The 14,790-nt window shown below is 40.6% G+C and overlaps 1 protein-coding gene across 11 annotated transcripts in view; it reads left to right on the top strand.

Moving 5' to 3' along the window:
- The window catches only part of PITPNC1 (phosphatidylinositol transfer protein cytoplasmic 1), a 193,503-nt gene that overhangs the window by 139,182 nt on the left and 39,531 nt on the right, over positions 1 to 14,790 (top strand). The gene's annotated exons all lie outside the window — the stretch shown is intronic.

The following is a 14,790-nucleotide window of genomic DNA, read 5'->3' as shown; positions in this document are numbered from 1 at the left end:
GATTCTAGCAGTTTCTTCTTAATTGGCTCCAGGTGTCCTAATTAGCCTGCCTGCCTTAGTTGGTTCCAGCAAGTTCCTGCTTGTTCTGGAACTGCCCCTGTTACCTTACCCAGGGAAAAGGGATCTGCTTAATCTGGGATTAATATATCTGCCTTCTAACACTCTCCTGTAGGCTGTAATGGCTGAGCCATTACACACATTGAATCTATGTCCCCATGTTAAGTATCCTCACACCTCTTGTCAACTGTCTAAAATGGGCCATCTTGATTATCACTACAAAAGTTTTTTCTCTTAATTAGCCTCTTAGAGTTGGTAGGGCAACACCCACCTTTTCATGTTCTCTGTATTTGTATATATATCTCCTTACTATATGTTCCATTCTATGCATCCGATGAAGTGGGCTGTAGCCCACAAAAGCTTATGCTCAAATAAATGTGTTAGTCTCTAAGGTGCCTCAAGTATTCCTGTTCTTTTTGCGGATACAGACTAGCACGGCTGCCACTCTGAAACCTATATTATATGTATGTCAGTTTACCTGCTTGATATTATCTATGACTATATGGAGCTGAATTAAAAGGGGTTGGTAGGAAGAACAAACAGGAAACAAACCAAGGGTCAGAGATAAGACAGCTCTGGGTAAACAACTTCAAGAGAACAATGGCTGGGCCATTAATTCGGAAGATTCTCTTCCCAGGCACCAGTCAAACGTTACACAGCTGTTTCCTCAAGACCAGAGCCTAGAAATCAAAAGAGCCATAAACAGTTAAAAACTGTCTCTGTAAAGAAGGAGCAGGTAAGTGGCCAGTAGCAACTGAAGGAGAGACACTGACATAGAGACCCTGCTAGAGGCAGAGAATGAAGGAGGTCACTCTATCTATCCCAGCCCTGAGGTGGGGGTTTCTGGGTTAAGTGAACCTTCCTAGGCTTGCAAGGAAAGGGTAAAGTTTAGATAAGACCAGATGCATGTAGATTTTTGTTATTTTAACCCAGTTCTCTGATTGCTGTGAATCTTTGGGTGAATAAACAATATGTTTATTTGGAAAAAGCTGTTTTCAGTCACTTTTAATCAGCTGCTGGACACAGGCTGGGAAGTTTCTGGAGGAAAGTTTCTTGCAAGTGCCAAATACACTTGAGCTGGTTTTGTTAACAGTGTTGGAAAACAGGGTGGCTGCAGCCCAGTTATTTAGTCTAAGTGATTGAACTGTGGGGTTCCACCCTTGTTGAAGGAAGTAAATCCTGTCACATGAGGGGTGCATTTGAGAGGGACTGCAAAGGGTCTACAACATAGGTCACCCTATAACAATTACATGGGTGCTGGGTGGCATCTCTGGAGACTGACATCCTTTATTTACCCACACATTGTCCCAACCCTGACCTGGTGGAACCTCCTATAGTGGTGAGAGAATAGGTCAGGCAACTCTGCTAAATTGCTGAGTTGATGGGTGCATAATAATTGCACATTAGATAACTATAGTCTTGGTTTTAATCGTGACTTTTGTGATGCAGACACTTTTCCATTGAGAACTGGACTGAGGCCACCAAGCAACCATTGGATGATGATAACTTTCAGTCACTAGTTAACCTGAGCTAGATTCAAACCAGTGACTTAGAAGGAGAGAGCCTGTATATTCCATTGCCAATCGTCTTAGTCTTCCAGTATGTCCAGTTTCATACAATTATTAAATTTTCTCTCCTCCTTTCTGGCCTTAGTAACACTTAACTCAGAGAAAGCCCATGGCTTATGATCAAGCATTTGTGACAGATGGGAGGGACACATAGTGTCCTAGCACAGTCAGACTGCAATGGCAGTTGGCAGTAAGAAGACATGTACTTTGCACTGGTAGCATGGAATGAGGAGAGATGCAAAGTCAGTTTTCCACTCAGTTCATTAACCAAGCAGTGGATGCTCAAAATATTTTCAGGATGTCAACTCTCTGGAGCAAAAGTATTACTGAGTCAAGGCCTGAATAAGTGTCAAATCAGTGAAGTTAAGGCAAACTGGACATGGGTGGGATCCTCAGCTGGTGTGAACTGATGTACCACCGTTGAAATCAAGCTCTTTATAAAGGTTAATTCTGACAACATTCCCCATTGAGGTAGGTATTATAGTCAATTGTACAGCTGGACGTTCTGAGGAACAAAGGTTAAGTCACTTGCCAAGCATCACACAATAAATCAAGGGCAAATCTTGGGACTATAACCCATGAATCTTGATGCTGACCACCGAGGAGGATGTAACTGGGTGTTGTGCTGAAATGATGGAAGTTAAATAAACATGGACCTTCTGCTGTTGGAAAGAATAAAGGACCTGGTTCAAAGCCCACTGGAGTCTGTAGAAAGACTCCCGGGGACTTAACGGGCCTTGGACGCGGTCCCAGGCTCATTAGTGCACTCAGAACTAAGTGAGTAGGTTTAAAACTCAGTTTTCACTGGTTCAAAGTATCTTTTTATGGCAAAATTTGCAGCCAGACTCAGGCTAAATATAAAAAATTTTGTTCAGTCAGGTAACAGCAGAAAGAAAAATTTTGCTAATTTTTCCTTTTTGTGCTCAACTTTTCATTTGATTCCATTTAAATATACAAGTTAAAATAATTATATTTTTGTATTTTCTCCTCCACCCCTTCCCCCTGCCCTCTTTGGCAAAAGGCAAATACAGCTTTTAACTGAACTGTACCCATAGCATTTTCACCTCTAGTGCTCTGGTGAATTAGCAGCATCAGGTTGCGTTCAGAGATATTCTATATTTCCCTTCACTTTAACTGCCAACCATTGATGTGGAAATAATTAACCGTAGGAGATGCTTTCATACATTTTGCCGTTTCAGTACAGAATATGTTGAATCATCCCTAATAGTAGAGTAGAATGAGGAATAAATTTATTGTCCTAATAATGCATGAGTGACTTTAGCTAGGCTGTTTCTAGGCTTTCCTTGAGATTGTGCAGATCTTTTTTTTTTTTAATTATTCTCTGAACTCTGATCCCTTCTTCAGTTGCATGTGATTTAATGAAATAGATATTGATTGTAAAAAGCAATAATTAAATTGAAGAAAGCTAAAGATAATTATATTGATTAGTGGATGAAAGCAACGTAAGTGCTTTCAGGCTCCTGTTATCGTTTAGTGAGCTAGTAAATTAATATTCTTACTTCACTTAACATGATGCATTATCTGGTAGCATTCTGTCTAATTCCAGTAACCCATCTAGATATAAATGTCTTCCTGACTTTTCTTCTTAAAATAAAGCTAATAGTCTTGAAAGCAGAAACTAATGAAAGACAACAATATTAACGAGAACTGTAATTAAATTGTACCCAGGACCCAATTCTCCTCTGCCTTACACCTTATGTCATCATTAGGGCGGCAGGTTTGTCGCAGTGGGAAAAATATCATGGATACTGTGGTTTTCCCATTTGTCTGTGACTTGTCTTTGTGTCCGTGATTTTAATAAACTCACCCGGCAGTGGCAGCTCCTGCAGCTCCAGTTCTGGGTGAGGGGCTGGAGCTGCCTCTCTGCTCCAGACATTGCAGCTTAGCACATGGGGTCATGACGGAATGCGGGGTGGGGCAAATGTGAGTGTGTTGCACTGTGACCTAGTGCGTGGGTGTCACAGCACTGCTTAGGTTTGGCCCAGCTGCTCCTCTGTCGTCGTGACAGAGGGGAACCAGGCCAGACCTGAGCAGCACTGTAACCCCATGCTCCAGTGTGGGGAACAGGGCCCAGCCCTGCAAGGCAGGAGTTGCAGGCGCCACTACTGTGGGCCGCCTCCTGATGTGTCATGGTATTTTTTAATCAGAAATCGCAAAAACCGTGACTTTCTGTTATGCTCCATTATCTTGGATAAAAAATCTGCAGCCCTAGTGATCATTTACATTTACCTTTGTGAAAAATGGGAGTAAAATGGTACCATTCTGTAGCTTTGCATTTGCTTTGCACAAGTTGTAAACGATGACACAAAGTGCAAAGCAGTGGAGATTGAAGCTCCTTATTTAGATAACACACTAATGAGGCTTGCATACATGATAGTGGTGCAGTACCATAAATCCAGCCACTTGTGATTTCTAGTGCTACAGCACAGCTGAAGTAACTAGCTGTTCACATGGCAACTCTCCCTTTGGAAAAACAGAGTCAACCTTGGATGAACATGTTAGTACATCAAATATTGTCACTGTTCTACTGTAGTTTTACAGGATCATTAATGGTATTTGAAACTGGGCTAATGAGGCAAGCCATTCAGCATTGCTCCTTAAGGGTCGTTTTAGAAAGTAGAGTTTTTATTTTAAATTCGAAGGTAATATTTTTTTTAAATGAGAATGTCTTATAAAATATGAATGGCCCCAAACTGGCATCTCTCAACTAATCACAAATATTGCCTCCCTCATGTGTCTTTAAGTCAACTGCAACATCTGCTGCTTTTAGCTATTCTGAGGCAGGAATCGAAACAGAAAAGACCCTGCTGGGAAGAGAGGAACTATATCTGTACAGCATCTAGTGCAATGGGGTCCTACTTCATGACTGGGACTCCTAATATTAATATTAATAATAACAACAATGCCTACAATAAGGGCTCCATTCATGAACATTGACAGATGATACAAGTACAGGCCTGTCTCTGTCAGTTCCATCTTTTCTCACTGATTGCATGAAGAGTAATGCATAATGTGCATATTTCATTTTTATTTTGTCCATAAGATAAAATCAGCAAAATAAGAGATTGCTATGTGCATATATAAAAGCTCTATTTTGAATGCCAGCTCTGCACTGGTTAATAACAGATATGATGGAAGGGAATTTTGAAAGTTTTCTAATGCCTTAAATGGTATAAATTCACAGACATGAGTGGTATGACTCGCTGCTCGCTCTGTATGATTGGATTGTCCTGGCCTCCGTGGAAAGGCATGTGTTCATTAATTGTTGACTTCACTTCTTGGTTCAGGCAGATATTTGTTTCTTCCTTTAGTCCTGTACCCATTCAGCATTTATTATCTCATATTAGATAAATTTCACTCCAGAAAAGGTGAGGTAGAGAATAGTCTGGATTTTCCCAATCAGTACTCCCCAAATTCTGCTCTGTTCCCACCACAGATACTGAGACTTTGTTTATTTTGTCCTTTTCGGGGATTGTGGCCAGACACAGTTAAGCTGTCGGTCACAAATAGTATCCGCCGCAGTCCTCCAGCTGGTAATAGGATCCATCCAAGGAGGACCACATGTACTGTAGATTTGTTATTATAAAAGTCATCCAGACTTGCAACGATCATTGGTCCTTACAGTATAATGATATTTATAGGACAGCCAAATGATAAAGTATTTGCTAGGCTATTTCTAAAGTGCTGCACATAAGAATGTACACTACATTTAATTTATGAACTGAGAGTGTGCTTGAATTTTAAAAAGCAGACACCCTAAAAATGAAAAAAACTATGTTTATTCAAACTCAATTGTCTAGTCCTTAAATAGCCTATAATGGAGGATTACAGGAAAAAAAAGAAAGCATTTATTTTATTTGTAGCCAGGAGTTCTATGGGCTTTGGTTTTTATGGTTCTGTTTTCAAATTCAGATTAGTAAAGCAGCTGTCTACAATAGCTGTGATTTACCTTAATAAATAGCAATCCCTGTAAGAAAGATGTCTTGAAACGTCTTCTTGATGGTTCTCTCATTTACACTTCAAAAGAGATAGAGCCAGAGTTAGATATTGAAAAGATGATAATATACCAGGTCCGTGAACTGTAAAGTAGGTATAAATATTAAGTATTGTGACTAGATTTATGAGCTTTGGGCTGTAAACTGATAATTTTCTTCAATCCTCCTCTGATGTTTGTCATTTAATTTACAGTCATTAAGGCCAGCTATATTGTTCTGATATTTCAATCACTGCCTTAGGAGGGAGCCCAAGACAGTGAGGGGACTCCATCTCAGAGACTCTTAAGGTAACCACGCTGTTTTCTCCACCCTCCATTCCCCCATACCAAAATAAATATAAATAGGGAATTGCACAGCTTGCCTCTCATTATACAGAAGGAGGGCCCAGTGGTTTGAGCACTAGCCGAGAACTTTGGAGACCATGGTTCAAATCCTTGCTCTGCCACAGTCTTTCCACATGATCTTGGGTAATCTCTCTGTGCCTCAGTTGTCCATCTGTAAAATGGGGATGATACTTCTCTGCCTCACAGGCGTGTTGTGAGGATAAATATATGAAAGATTATGAGGCACAACAGATACTGTGGTGGTGGGGGCCTGTGACAGAGTTTGAGTAGCCTCAGGCTGACTTACTTCTCTGTGTACTTGATAAGGGTCCCCACATGAGCGAAAGTGATGAGATAATTAAGTACCAAGTGATGTGATAATTAAATACCAGTCAACAAGGGGATTCAGCTGAGGACAGTTAAAAGAGAGAGCAGAAGGAAGGGCCAGAGATGTCCAGGATCTCAGGGAGGTGAAATCTCTCCCTGCCCTGTGGCTAGGGAGAAGGCAAAAGCCTTATGTTGTGGGGGAACAAGGACTTGTGTAGCACACTGTAAATGAAGCATTTGGTGTTAAACTTGTCACTGATGTCCATGAGGACTATATGCAGTAAGGAGTGCGGAGTGAGGGAACCCTGCCCTGTGACAGGCCTAAACAGTAGATAGATAAAATGCAAAACCTTAGTTTCTGAAGGTCTAGATGTCTTTCCGCTTTGGTAGAGGATTTCATCAAACCAAAATTGAAATGGATTCCTTGTCTTCCCCCAGCCATTCATCTGATATAGTACAAGAAATATTTTCTGTGCACATAAAAAACACCTTTGAGCCAAATTCTTCCCTTGGAGATAGAGTTCCCATTGACTCTGATGGTAACAATTAGTTCTTTCTAACAGATGATCATATCCACTCCATTTTGTGCCTTGGGTTAGCACATGATCTCTCTGAATGGGACATGTGTTTGAAGATATTGATTGACCTCAAGCAATTTTAGTCTGAGGGGAATGACGGTGATTGCTGTCCACCCCTGAATCCCGTAAATCCAATAAGTGGAGTGGATTCTCCAGATTTGAATAACTGATATGTCAGAACTTGGGACACTCCCCCTAAGGGCTTTTGCTTCTTAGAAGAGTTGACATGAGTTGAACTCTTTGTGTGGGGATGTAGCATTCGCTTAAGCATGCCCCTTGCTCCTGCTCTGTCAATAAAAAGTGATGCGGTAAGTGAACATTCAGGGAATGACACACATTTCCTCAGGCACTTAGCTCTGACGCAGATGTCCATAAGGTTTGCTTATGTTTTTAGAGTTCATGTGGTGATAGATTCTCTTTAAGGACAGCTGGATGGGCCCTCATGGTAAAGGAGCAGTGACATCATGACAGCCAAGGAAGAGAATAAAAAAAGTCCAGGGAAAATATTTGACACTTGTTCTTCCCCCAATCATCATCATCATCAGATTTTCTTATTTAAGACTGGTAGGATCAGGGTCAATCAGATCGCTGAAGTATTTATATGTACAAAAGTGTATGGATCTCAGAGACAATGCCTTTAGTTAGCTCAGTCAAAATATTCCTGAATAAAGTGAATAGGAGGTATGTCTAAATTTAATTTTATTTTATTTGATTTAGGCAAACTGGGAAAATAGGATTTGGGGCCTAATTTATTCTAGGGTTACACAGGTTAACATCAGTGTACCCCGTCATGGGGCAAACTCCACCAGCAGATAAGATTACAGTAGCACAAGGCAGCTGCAACCTCAGTTTGGTGGGGCTAGAGGTGTAAAGGGTCGGTACAGCCCCAAAGGTGGATGAGCGGCTGGAAAGAGGGCACGGCCAAGGTTGCTGCCTGAGCTTCTCCCCCAGCACCTAGAGCCCCACCTCTCACAGCAGTTTCGCCTATAGAACTTTGACAGGAATTATAGCTGCCCTACCAACCTGCCAAGGGAGTAAGAGATAAGAGAACAAATTGTGGCTGGGGCTACTCTGCCCTTGAAGTAACAGGGCCTGACTAGCATAAGTTACCCATCTAATTTCAAAATGGACTATATATTTGTCTTTACTGACGTTTCCATTTTGAAGATAGTCTGAATGGAACAAGGTTGTCATTGCTGATGTGATGTCCTGGGGCATTTAATCTATAAGAAATTTTTCAAGTATTAACAGTGATGAACAAAATACCTGCAAAAAATACAAAGGCAAAATTACTCAAAATCTGAGAAATCTTTTCACATTTCACTACGAATGAGAAAATGGGCCCATCTCGGCAAAAAATTCCACAGTCCACCAATTTGTCACTCAAAAATGAGCCAGGGAAGTTTGGATTTTCTGAATTTTTCAGTACAAAAATAACCTTTTTGTAAAATGTCACTGAAAAATCAAATCCGCACAAAGCCACCCAAAGTGAAATGGCAAAACCTTTCATGCAAAAAATGTTACCTGTTTCACACATCTCTCGTTGTTGTGCACCACAGAAGCTATGGGGGAGCCACCTCTGTCTGCTCCCTTATTTGTAAAGGAGCTTTGTGTTTTAGAAGCAATGGCATGTCATCTGTTGCAGAGTGAATTCTTTGCTTTGCTGAGACCTGTATCAATTCTGCTGAAATAATATTAAGCCATTAAATCATCTCCACCCCCATAATCCATTTATTAAAAGTCAATTTATATTGCATCCGTTTCTTACAGGCTGTCCAAGGAGTGTATATAAATGAATTAAATCTTGGTCTAGAACAACATTACAAGTTTCCAAGAACAAAATGTTTCACCTTTTTTTACACAGACCTTCAGTGACAGGTCTGTACACAGCTATATGTAATAGTTAGGCTGTTATAATCTGAAGTTAATATGTTCTCTCCAGAATACAAGTCAAATTATAGCAAGTGGATGTTTCATGCGTGAATCAGATGTCTTAACATTCTCACATGCGCACCCACACACACATGCAAAGAAAACAGAATTATTGATCCTTTCAGATGTATACTTCTCATTGGTCTGTCTGCACATCTTTGCTATCTACCAAAGCTAGGTCAGACAGCTACACGAGTCCTTTTGTGGGTGGGTTCAAAGCTGATATTAACCTCGTTATAAATATACACCAGCATTAAATGGTAATAAAAATATATAAAGGGAAGGAACAGCGTGTGCCATGCATAGCTAGCGAAGAGCTGGTTTTAAGCTAGAGCTGCATGCCACACGCTTTCTGGGCCAGGTGAAAGTTACCCTAGGCTAAGGCAAACTGTAGTTGTAGGTACAGTGTGGGCAGATGCTATTAAAATAAACGGTTCAGGCGCAGATACACATTTCACTTCCCTTGGGCTTTTCATATTGGTTGCAGAATTCTCATTATCTTTGACAGTCTTCTCTTTTTATTCAAGAATACATTTCTCCTGATACTTGGTCACTGAATTTTACTGCCTGGTTGGTGATAGTGGGAAGCAAAAGGTACAGTACTTAAAAATAATTGAACAGTTGTCACAATAAAAAAGAATTATTTATAAATCTCTTGCCACCCTGTGCTGCTTGTAGTATAAAACCTATGCCCTTAAGAATATGACTGGTTTGTTACATTGAAGAATACCAGGAAAGTTTTTAATACGTGGAATAATAGAACAGGATACTCATTTTTTTGTTAGAGAGCTGTGGAGCGTTTATTAGCAAGAATACTGTACATACATTCTCTTAAGGGCAATACAAGACAGTAGCAAAGATTTAGAGGCATACTCATCTTTAAAAATAATAGGATGTGGTATCTTCACAATGGGCCACGTTTTGTGTGTATAACTCTGAATAACGCTGTTGCAGTAGGAGCTACAAGCATAAATGTGGACCGAGAGAAGAATATACCTCCAATGTGCTCCTTGCTCTCCAACAGAATGCAGTGTCATCAACAGAATTTTGGTCCTATAAAAGATATTACCTCACCCACCTTGTTTCAGAATTGAGCATTTTTCAAATTAAAGCACAGAGGTGACGCTATTGTGTACATAACCTTGATGCAGAGGAATAACAGCAGTATTGTTCGATAAATTAGCGCAGTATTGTTCGACAAATTAATAGTCAGAACATGCTAAAAATAGGTGGCTAATAGGCAGATATTGCTCAATATTTAGCCGCAAAACAGTGGAGTGTCATCATTTAAAGTTAGGAAATCTTTTCCAACTTATAGTTCTGATTCTGCAAACCTGGGAAGTGATTGAATGTACAGTGTTACATCATGCTTCTAAAAATATGCTCCTTCCTCTTTAATGTGCAACTTTGCAGTGTCTGTTGCCATATAAAGAAACATGCAGCTGGAGTAAAATTAAGTTGTAGGTATTACCTAAAATACAAGGGTGACAAGCAAAGCTGTTTCTGGTTCTGCTTTTTTATTTTTAGTTTTTTGGTTGCTCTCTTACTTAGTAAAGTGGAAGCTAGTTATCGCAAACCCTGATATAGCGCAGTTCCACTAAATCCTGAAATGGAACTCTGGCTAGAGTGAACGTCTGTTCATTTCTGTTTGAAGGGAAGTTGTGCCACAAAACATGCTGACTTCAATAGAGCGCGTTCAGTTGTACTCTAATTTAGCCTTGATACCCCTTTATAAAATAGAAATATGCTCATTATGAGCACCTCTTATTACATCATTGCAAAATGTGCCTGAATCACATCATAGGTTCTTTTTAGGGACAACTTTATCTGTACTATATTGATAATGTTTGGCAGTATTAATTGCACTGTTTACTTGTGTCCTACAGGTTTGCAATGAAACTTATTCATTGTGAAGAGAGCCCCACCTAATGGCTTTTTTGACAAACACAGGCAAACACGCAGGGAGATTAGGCTCAAAGTCACACGGTATGGAGGGCCCAAACCTTGCTGAACCATGGGTGTTGGAAGTAGGGGTGCTACCGCACCCCCTGGCTTGAAGTAGTTTCCATCATACACAGGGTTTACGATTTGGTTCAATGGCTCTCAGCACCCCCACTATACAAATAGTTCCAGCACCCCGGTGCTGAACACCTTTACAAATAGTCAGTCCCATGCGCCCGCACAGGCTTCATGGAAAACAGAATTGAGCCCATTATGGCAGAGGGCTATTAACCAGACAAAATCATCTTACCTCTAACTTCTAAAACTTCAACAAATAGTAGAGAGGCCGTGCACGGCAAGTCCAGTACCTGGTCCTGCATACAGACGTGATGGCATTCAAAAACTAATCACTGCTCAATAGTAGTGGGGGAGTGTGGTGCACTGTTTGTAAAAATGATCCCTCTTCGCCCCAGGACAAATCTAAACAAACTACACTTCATATGAGGGAACTAATAGTGAGGGCTTGACACAGAGCTAAAAAGGGGAGAGGAAGGTTATAAATATACAACTACCTTTTTGAAGTTCACACCATGGCAGACAACGTCGTCGCTCATTTTCAATGGGCCAGATTTACAGCTGGTATAAATAGGTGCAATTTCATGGTCTTAAATGGGGCTGCCCCTGCTTAAAGACATTGATGGCTATGGTGCAATGTGTCCAGGTAGATAATTATCCTGGGTGAACAGGTATTGCAACATAAACCAAATCCTGCAGTCTTTACTCAGGCAAAATTCCCATTCAAGCAAATTAAAGAGTTTTTTTTTTATTATTTTAAAATTTGGGCTTGGGTTAACCAACCTTTTTTAAAGCCAAATTACAAACCTCAGAAAACAGAGGTTTATAATGGAAATGCTGACACAAGCTGCTATCTGATGCTGTGGTATTAAATTGGAAATTAGCCAACAGTTCTGGCTTTATGCCAATCCAAGGAGATTGAAATCACAAGTTAGAGAGTGTAGGCTTTGTGCCAGATTTTTAATAGAAAAAATAAAATGCTCATATTTACAATCCTTTTTGCAATGTTACACCACTATTTGTACATAAACAAACATCTTTCCTCAACGTACCAAAATAAACCCCTCTGTCTTGGGTTTTGTTTCATAAAATTTTTAATTCTCCAGTTAAACATTCTCTCCCCCTCCACCATTTTCCTTACAGGCTTACTTCTGAATTGCCTGGGGATGTTCAGGGACTTCTATAGATCGATAGGCGTATTCTGGACAACTTGGTGAAACTTAGTTCTAATGAAAATAACCAGGATGTGGGAGTGGTGACCAGCAAATAGCTGGTTGTCAAGGTTTTAGAAAGGAAATTCACAGGCAAAAAATTAGAATACTATTTTAAAATGGTGAGGTTTTTTAATTAAACCAACTATCTAATCACCTAATGGGCACCTGAAAAAAACAAAAACCTGGTGGTCTATATAGAGAGGAATAGCATTGTTTTGACTCTTGATACAATCAGGTATTAATAGTTTGTGTGTGCTGTTGGAGTGGCAGGCTGTGATAAAGGATGCACTACGAACACAAATCAGCATACCTGCAGTTCCATATTCAGACTCATTCAAGGCTCACATACGTGTTGGCAATGCACTCCATTGGGGTATGAGAGATTCCCAGGGTCAAAACCAGCCTAGCAATCTTCATTCTCCTCATACACCCGTAGAACAGCATTTGTTGAGTGTTAACAAGCACTCATTTAGCTGGTATTCTAAAAATCTGTGTGGCCTCATTTTAGGTTTATGCTTTCTGGGTCCAGGCTCTCATTCAGATCAATGGGAGGTCTGTTTGCAGAGCAAACATACGCGTAGGACCAAGCCCAAGTGCAAAGAATCAGGAGAGGTATGTTGGTGTAGCTTCCGCGTGGCTGGGCTGGATTTTCATTGCTTTAGAAAGAGGAGTATGTAGTTGTCCAAGGGTGCTCTTGCTGCAGGAGGCATAAGGATAGTAGTGATGAGTGGGTCAGGTTCTTCTTGGTGTAAGAAGTTACAAAATAGCGAGCTAGGAAATAGCTCAGTGTATTTGTTATTAGGAAGGGAGTTTTTTACGTCTAGGGCATTCGTTCAATTCTAGCTCAGCTCACGAGTGGTCAACAGCCATTAGTCTGGCTGCTTGTAAATCTACGTGAAAGTAGTTTGTGGTCTCAGTTCACTTCCTAATGGACAGGAACCCACATCACAAAATCCACCACACCAACCAGTGCTCATTGATGTATGTTGGTGGTCTCAGGAAAGGGGTTAGGACTAAGCTGGCCATAGAAATTAAATATCCTGTAGAAGTGGTCCTTCTCCTACAGAGTTGGCAGGCAGCTGTGCTTGTTTTCTGGATGAATAGGAGACTTGAGCCTTCAAAACTCTGAGTCTGGCTCCTTCCTCAAGTACTAAATTCACCTAAAAATGTTAAAATAAAAAAGAAAGAAAACAAAATGGCAAAATTTCAGCAAAAGATACAAAGGCACTGGAGACACTTCAGCAAAACACACTACCTATTCAATCCCATTATCAAAGCACTTGCTGTTCCTATTCCAAGGAACAGGAAAAACAATAACAAATGTTGAGCCATGAAAAGGATTCTGTAACCAGAGTATCTGAATAAATAAAGAAGAAAGTTTCCATTCTAGCAGTTGCTAAGGAATCACCGCCCTGGGAAGTGAAGAAAGAGTGCCAATTACAGCTAAAATCCCCCCAAAATGTTGTATTTCAGGGAGGAAAGTTCTATGGCAGGGCTGGTTACAACAGACTGATGAATCTGCAACTGCAGAGGGAGCCTGGTTTGAGGGAAAATCTGCCCAGGCAGTGGGCTTACTTCTTTATAAACCTACGGAGATTAGGTCCCAACATCAGTGCCACCAGGTCCGTTGCCCTCTGCACAGTTATCCAAATAGTGACCGCTTTGTAGTTTTAAAATATTGAACCTATTGTATGGGGCTGGAATCCCGTCTCCATTATGGGGACCTGGTTTTATGGATGTGAACATCAGGACGAGGGCAGTCAGGCCTAGTGATCAGTGTTGGGAGTCAGAAACCAAAGCAGGGGATCGGAGGCAGAGTCAGGAGTCAAATCCCAGGTCAAAGCCAGGGGTCGGCCCTCATTACATTTTGGTAAATGCAGCTAATTCAATAATCTTCATACGGATTCAGAAGAGGTGGGGGGAGTGGTAATTGTGGAGAACATCTTGAAAATACATATACGGAAGCTAGCTTGCTTGTTGGTACTTTCGCACACAGCTACAGCAAGTGAGCCTCGTGAGGGTAGTTAGCACACATTGTTTTAGAATATATTTTTAAAAACAATACTCGCAGGGAGAACAAAACCAACTGCTGCATGAGGATGGTACAACTTGTTCCCTTCTTTTTCAATAGTAGACACTAGATACAATCTTCTGCAATTCTTAAGTGGTTTGGGCCTGTGCCCATTTTTTTGTGTCTTGGGTAGGAAGCAGAGCCAGTAATTGGCTGTAAGGAGACATGGCTAGTAATACAGTTAGAGAAAGGCCCTGATACATTCATTCTCTGGGCCTGAGGAAACACTGGCTGCAGAACACTTATAACGCCATGTTTGACACTTCACAGAGCAACTTTATAACAACAATAATTATTATTCCTTTGAAAACACTTAGATTAAGAAAATGTTATGGTTGCACAAAGAAGCACTCAAAAGCTAGTAACCTTAACGCTGCCCACTTGTTTTATCCATCACAGCCAATGATCATCTATTATTCCTCATGTAATACAGCATATCATACTTTTTTCCTGCTGCCTTAGAAATCCTGTCATCGCATCTTGTAGTAATTTGTACTTTTTTGTGTGTGCCTTAGAGTCCTCATAAGTTATTTATAACCAGTAAACCATCTTACACAACATACTACAGATAAAGCATAACACATAGTTGGTGGAAATTAGCTGACATATACAGGCCACCTACATTTTCACCTGAATTAGCTTTGTAGTTAACTGTCTCATCCCTTGAAGTAGACTAAAGGAAGGTGGG

Source organism: Mauremys reevesii, linkage group 15 (genome assembly GCF_016161935.1).
Source record: "Mauremys reevesii isolate NIE-2019 linkage group 15, ASM1616193v1, whole genome shotgun sequence".
NCBI lineage: Eukaryota > Metazoa > Chordata > Testudines > Geoemydidae > Mauremys > Mauremys reevesii.
The sequence above is the reverse complement of the archived record's forward strand: the minus strand, read 5'-3'. Positions and strand labels throughout refer to the sequence as shown.